Below are 7717 nucleotides of genomic sequence, written 5' to 3'. Positions count from 1 at the left end.
GTCAGCTTAGAGCCATCCCCCCCGCCCTGTCACTGCACCCCCCCCGTACAAAGCCCCTCCCCAGCTTTCTTGTCGGCCCCTTCAGGTACTGGAAGGTGCCACAAGGTCTCCCCGGAGCCTTCCCTTCCCCAGGCGGAGCAGCCCCCGCCGCAGCCCACCGGGACAGCAGAGGGGCTCCAGCCCTCTCGTTGTCATCGTAAGTGCGGCAGCAATGGAGGACAGCATTCTGTTAGAGCTGCAGGAGAGGGGCGAGAAGCTGCTGTGTGCCAGGGGCTGATTTGAGACCTCTGAGCCAAGTGCTCCTCTGCTATAGCGAGGGGCAAGTCAGCCAGACCCTGCAGATGAACATCGCCCCGGCCATCACGCAGCTACAGAGGTCCCATGTCACGGCTGGTGCAAAGCGCAGTCTCCATTAAACCCAGCAAACTGAAAAGTTTCGCTTTGCATCCCACTTACAACTTGATGGTGGGTAAAGCAGCATCACACCCTGCAAGATGTGCTGGGGAGGAGATCTGAGAGCAGATTCTCCGTAGCGCTGTCATGGCACAGCCTGAACTACCATAGTGTTAGCCATCAAAAATTTGCAATGACCTTCTTTGGTCTTGTTCATCCTCAGCATTTCAAGTGGAGCCGAGGGAAAGCCTCCAAAAACGCACTATTTGTACCTGTGAATGAGCTACTGCGGGCAGTCACCCCAGGAGGGCCACCTGCAAGCAGCAACCTGCGTCCCTCCCCCACCTACACGTGTCCTCAGTATCTATTCCAGCCATTTCTCGAAAAACAAAACCACAGAGCACGTGTTTGAGAGAACTGCAGGATTCTTGTTTCATTAAAAAAATGAAGCAATATGCCTTGCACTTCCCCTCTTTGCAGCCACTTCAGCTTCTCCCCCCCAGGCCGTGGGTGCAGCAGCGTGTCCTCCCGCGGCGCGGGGCACGTGGGCAGGGGTGAAACATGCACGAGGCTGGCCTTTTGTCACAGTGTCACTCAACGAGGCTTGCTAATCCCTTGTCTTATTAAAGGGTATGTGGCTGAGGCTTTAAAATCCTCCTTCTGATGGACAAAAGGCTGGGATGCCTCTCTGGGTGAACCTGCTAAGGGACCCTGGCCCCTAACGTCTTTGAGAGAGGGGGAGAAAGTGTCTTGCCAACATGGGGGGCTGCTGTTCACGTACCGTGTAGCTGCATTTCCACCGCTGCCCTTGAATAAGTGGGTTCGCATTTATATACAGAATATGGCAAAAACAATCATAAAAGCCACAAGTTTTTAAATACAGATCCCTTCATCCAAAAGGAGCCCAAAAGGTGTTTACACAAGCTGGGATAGTAAAGGTGACGCTGTCCTGCAGTGTTTCTGCACTGAACTTAAAGCAAAGCCCCTGAAGCATAACATAAAAAGAAAGAAACAAATCCCCCAATTTACTGTTTTCCCAAACAGCCCCATATCTTCTCTCTCTCCCAACAGCCCCGGGAGAGTGCAGCCCGGATGGTTTGCGGGACATAATCTCTATCATTTGGATAAAGAGCTGGTCGTCGGTAAAGATTTCCATTTTCTAGGGAAAGCAGGGGTTGAAGCATTTCATATTTTTTGTGTAATTCCATTCAATTTGGGATTGAAACGTCATCTGTTGGGCTTCTCTGCTCTGAATTCTTGAGTAATTCACAACTTTAACTTTCCATTATCGCTATTCTTCGTTTTTTGGTGGGAGTGGGATGGAGGAGGGGTTGAACAGTTTGCTGCCCAAGGAATCCTTTGGTTAGACAAAGCAGGCGAGATGATACCTGAACCAAAGTGGAGAGGCTCCTTGTAGATGGTGTGGCCACAGCGACGGTGTTTTGTTCCTTTCTGTCTGCCTTGACGCAGGAGGACTATCATAGTGGAAGTTCTAGCTTGAATACCCTGTATTTCTACTTTTTTTCCTTTGCAACTATCAATGAATTCTCACAACTCCCAACTAAGAAGAGTCATTTTGCCATGAAACGTGCCCTCCGTGAGCATGAAGTGTAAGCTGTATCTCTCACTGCAGCACTCCTTGCTGGAGCACAGTTGTTTTAGAGGAACATCCAGTAGAAATGAGTGGGCAAATAAAAATACATGACAGTTCTGCAGGTCAGTGGCTGTGGAGGAAGCCGTGGGCTCAGGCACCCCTCGCTGGAAGCTGTGGAGGCTGATGAGCTCAGTGCCTTTGCAGTTATGTGGAACCAGTGTCACACTGAATGTCTGCAAATTGCTGGGGTTATTTCACCAGAAGAACTTCCCGCCATGGGAGAAATTTAATTTGGGTGGACCACGACTGAATCATTGGTGCCACTTTCTACGGCTGTTGATTCTCCTGCCCAACACTGACCTGCTACAGCAGCCTTGGCTATGGACCGGCGGCAACGCGGAGCCCACACAGGTGCGCCAGGGACGTGTGTCAACCTTCAGAACAACCCCAGATTGCAATGATTAGGTTTGGTTTTAATTGCAGTGAAAGCAAACTCCACCTCAGCTCGGTATCAGCAGCACAATTCAGATTTAAACAGGCCCCTGGTAGATCACAGGATAAAAGTACCCAGGAGCTCAGGATGTGCAGAGCTGTCCCCAGGGCTTTGGCAATCATTTCTCAGTGCCTGTTTTATTAGTTCACATCCCCGAGGCCTGTTTTTCCTACCACAGGATATGATTAACCCTGACTGGAGTCATCGCGCCACATCCCGAAGCACAAAATCCACCTGAATTCAACACAAAACTGCTGCCTGCCTCAAGTCCCACACCACGTGGGACCGAGCAGACCTTGTGCAGGGCTTGTGGATCTCCTCTGGGGAAGGTCTTCTGGGCCACCACATCACGGGGGCTGGACCGCGCACACGGAGCCTCGCTGGTCATCTTTGCCCAGGTAGGGAGCAGGGTGCTGGGTCAGCCTGGAGCTGGGGACCACGAGCTTTTCTGCCCAGGGTGAGGCTGTTGCTTTAGGTTTGTAGAGGAGCTACAGCAATGGTCTTCCCACCTGAGCACCCAGAAAAGCACAAGGGGGAACAGGAACCAGCTCCAAAGTCCTGTGAACCTTTGGCATAGTAAGTCAGGGTGATGAAGGACAAGAAGGGATGAGGCATGTGGGAGGAGATGCTGCTGACAGGAGGCAGAGGCTCAAGGCCAATTATGGGGAACTTCTCATTCCATTTTCCTTGAAAAGTAGTGGTGAAAGGGCACTGTAGCATTTTTCAGCCCTCACTCACGTAAGCACTGTGTCCTCATCACGCCAGCATGCTTCCTGCCGTGAGTAATATGGAAGGAGAAAAGGGCAGAGAGTAGGGGCTGTCTCCTTTCAGATGGTTACTCAGCAGGGAAATAAGCCTCGGCTGCCTCCTGGGATAGATGCAGTTCTGCAGCCGTCAGGCCACACGCTTGCCTTTTGCAATAACTGCTCGCAAAAAGTGAGCTGCCCTGAAGTCAGCCCTTTGCAGCGCCCCTGGCACAGGCTTGCTAGACAAAGTAGCTGCAGAAACCTCCTGTCTTGTGCTGAGAGCGATTCCCAAAATGGTCATGCAGGGTGATGCTGTGTCTTTTGCCCTTGATCCCGCAAGGCGTTATCTGAGGGGGTTCATGGGGGCTGTGTGGAGCTTTGTTGAAGTTAAGCAGAGCATCACAGAGACACACGCCTTGCAAATAAAGGGATTTCAATGGGCTAAACCAAAACCAAACTCTGTTTAGTCTTCAGCATCCCTAGCAGAGACATGTAGCAACGTTCCTGGAAGTTAAGTTTTTATTAATGACCAAAATAGGATGTGTTTGCTACCTCTTCCCCTTTACCCCCCCTCCCAACCTGGTGAATATCCATCTGGAATATATTTATTGAACTAACAAAGAGTCCCTGCTTTGCTCTGAGAGCAGCCAGGCTTCCTCTGAAGCGTAAGAAGCTGCACTGACAGGAGAGAAACGGGCACATTTCACCCTCAAGTGAAGTTTGCAAATACTCCAAATATTTGTTTGCACATGTGACCACTCACAGAGCTGAAATTAATAGTTTGGGAGAAGTAGGGTTGAGTTCCCAATCTTGCCAACCCATGGGCTGGGAGATGGATTTGTAACCCCGAGTCTATGCTCTTCATCCCTCGGGTTTGCTTTCAGTGGTGTCTGTAAGACATTTTATGGCTTACATCGATGGTATTTTAAAATCTGATGTACTTTGCTTTGCATTTGCTGCTTATTTTTCCCCCTACTAATCAGGTCATACCCTCCACTGCCATACGCGAAGGATAAAGAGCCCAGTATTCTCCCCCCTGCCATATGGAAGAAGTCCCTCTTTTAATGTCAGACCACAGTAGGAATGGGGAAATAAAAAAAAAAAAAAAAGTGCTACATTAGAATTCAGTGTGAGAATTAGCTCCTCCTAAGGAACCTGCAGCCTGTCAGTGCCCAGACACCTATTGCAGCTAGCGGGGGGGTTCAGGCAGTGGGAGCTGCCCCTGGGTCGCACCAAGCCCTTGCACTGAGCTCCTCCAGCCCCCAAATATGTGCCCAGGCTCCTATAGATAGCAGGGGCAGAAAGCACCTTGCTCAGAGCAGTAACTCTTTCTTTATTGCCAGTGCTTGCAGTTTATTGCTTGTTAAACTGAGGGGTTGCTTGCTTCTCACATCCTGCAAGCATTTTTTTATGAAGACACTTCCTATAGAATAAGGGTGGTTACATCCTACGTGTAGTTTCTGAACTACCCAGCCTGTGGCATTGGAATTTGGCCCCACAGCAGCCAAAAATCATGTGGAGCTAAAAAGCCCCAATGACAACTTTTTACACAAGTGTAAAAAAAGGAAATATTTTTACAGCCTGAGGAAAAAAAAAAAAAAGACCACTGAAGGCTTGTAGACAGACGTGCCACTGAGTATTAGAAATATGGCTTCATCTCATGTGATTTGTAACATATTCAAGCATATACCTGCAAGGGAGGAGAAACCCCCTTGCCAAAACTTAACATTTCCAGAAGCAACCAGCAATTTGGGCTGATTGGGTTTGGGGACACACAGCCTAAGGGAAAGCAGAAAATGCCCTTCCGCCTGCAGTCAGGGTCAGATGATTGTACAGCAGCTGAAGAAGAACGTTAAGAAAAGCTGAGAGCAAGAGAGAGTCCTGCTTGAAAACGCCTGCCCAGCAGCCAGCAGCAGCGCGGGGAGGGAAGGCAGGTGGGCTGGATGCGCACGCCGGAGGGGACGCCTGCACCCGGCAGCTGCTGAAAAGGAGTGCAGAGCGGTCAAGGCCAGGATTTATTGGAAACCAAGGTTTGTACTGTTCTCTTGGAAACAGAAAGATTGTTTTATTTTTGCAAACAGAAATCTAGTTTGTGGTTAGCTTCTGGCAGCAGGTGGCTGCTTTGGACCCTCTCTGAGAATAAGCACAAAGAAAAACACATTTTAGCCTGCTATGAAGACAAAACAGCGCCCATATGGTTCTCTTCGCTTGCACAGAAGTTTATCCTGAAACCCATCCTCCAGAGGTAAAGGGGAGAGGTTTTTGTCCATGTGGGAGGCACTGTATCCTGGGCATCTGCTGGACCAGGATTTGTTTTGTTAAGGGAAACTCTCTGCCCCATCTTCCCATTAAGGAATCAACGTTGGCTGCTGCGCTGTAATCCCCCAGCCAGAAAAAGATTACTGCCTCAATCAACACGATGCAGATTTTCCTCTCTTGTATTTAAACACTTTGTTCTACTTCCTGGTCTAAGAAGCTGGTGGTGCCTATTCAACCTGCTGGGAAGACCCCCCCAGTCTCCCCATTTTTTCAAAACCAGAAACCACAAGATCTATGATACATGGTTTGCATGCTGAAACTATGACAGGAGAATAAGGAATGTGTGCCTCCTCGCAGCCTCAGCCCTTGCTTACGCTCACACCTGCAGGCTGTATGTACTGCTGCTACATGCTTCAGCTGAGATGGGCCCTTTTTCGCCCCTCCGCCCTGGCAGGGGGAGTGAGCACCACCTCACTTGCAGCATTGCTTGTTTTCTGCCTGGTGGGGCATCAAGCCCTGAACACTGCATCCAGCAACTCCACAGTTGTAAAACCCAACAGTAAGAAAAGTAGGTTAATGCACTTATTTTTTACAGTAAATATACAATTAATCAGCTTATACTTCAGCGTGTAGAATCCGCTTTCCACACAGCCCAAGCCCCACATGTAATTTAAAAAGGTTGCGATGCACACATGCTAGCCCCAAGCAGACTTTCTTAGTGGCTTGACTTACACTGGCTAAAATCAAAGGTCTAGAGCAGAAGTTTTCACTCCTGCTTTCTTTGGGGAAAAAGTGTCTTTCTAGTTGTGGAGCTTGCAGAGCGAAGCCTGAAGACGTTACCTGCTTGCACCCTACAGGCACAGGCCCTGAACAGCAAAGAAAAACAGTGCTGAACGATGATTTGGAAGGTTTGCTTCAAGGTTTTTGAGCACTTAGTGCTGACAGCGTGCGCACAGCAAGCACCAGTGAGAACAACAAGGCAGCTGGCTGGGAGCCTTCCCGGTGCACCAGTTATTTTCCCACCTTTGAGCAAGCAGAAGCGATGCCGCAGAACAAGTATGACCACCGCTGCCTCGCTTGCCCGCTGAATTATTACAGTTTCCCAAATCAGGCAGTGCATAAGCGAAAGGTTAGCACAAGGCACAGCCTGTCAACACCGACAGCTGCGTGGCGAGCCCTCCTCCTCCTGCGCTGGGACGCGGCCAGCTGGGCTGGCGGTGCTGGGCCAGCACTGGGGCGTGCGGAGGCAGCCGGCAGCTTGTTTGCTTTGGGTGGGAGACAGGCAGCGCCATTTCAGTGCTGTGCCCAGGGCTCGGAAATAACCTGAAATAACCTTCGCAGACAAATGAAGGCCAAAATGATGGGACTTTGGTCGCAATGAGGGGATGCCAAGGGGCTGTACTTACCACCAGCTTCCAGCGAAAGCTTTGCAGGTCCGAGCTCTGCGCTGGGCCAGCCGTGCAGCACAAACCCAGCGCTGGCTTGGCACAGCGGATGGTGCTGTTGGAGGCCAGAGCAGGAGGAGGGACCCTGCTCGCTGCCCCTGCCATGGCTGGGGTCCCCATGGGGACCGATGGGTGCTGCTGGACCCCATTCTGTGGCTGGGTCCTCCCCAGCCTGAGCATTCCTCCAGGATGAGGAAGAAAACATGGAAAAAAACCCCAACCCCAACAAAAAAAAAAAAAAAAAAAAAGAGGAAGGCAGAAAGGGAAGACCCCAAAATTATAAAATAAAAATGCAATGCAGGCAGGGGTGGCACAGGGGCAACTGAGTGTGACCAACACCAGGGAAAACAGGACAAGGCTACAGGTGAGGAGCTGAATCTGCGCTGTCAAAAAAAAAAAAAAAAAAAGAAGAAACCTCATCAGGCAACAGGCAGCTGCTCCAGGAATAACTAAGCACTAGGGGACACTATTGCACCATAAATTGCGCATATGTAGCAAAAAAAAGTCCCGTTTCAAGCAAGAAACACAATGCTTCCCCTTCCCTTTCTCAGGCGTTTCCGCCACCGCGGCAGCAGCGGGGTGGCACTCCGGCCCCTCTGCCCAGCTCCTGTCATCCAGCCCACACAAACGCCCCGATTTCCAACTCGCCGCGTGGCGGTAAGGGGTCCTGGTTCTTGGCATGTATTTCTCTCCAGATCCCTGTTTCTGAGCAAAACCTGATGAGCATTTGCTGCCAGGACAGCGCTCTTCTGTGCCACAGGGCAAAGTCACAAGCAGGGGACAACTG

Source organism: Falco naumanni, chromosome 14, assembly GCF_017639655.2.
Source record: "Falco naumanni isolate bFalNau1 chromosome 14, bFalNau1.pat, whole genome shotgun sequence".
Taxonomy (NCBI): domain Eukaryota; kingdom Metazoa; phylum Chordata; class Aves; order Falconiformes; family Falconidae; genus Falco; species Falco naumanni.
The sequence above is the reverse complement of the archived record's forward strand: the minus strand, read 5'-3'. Positions refer to the sequence as shown.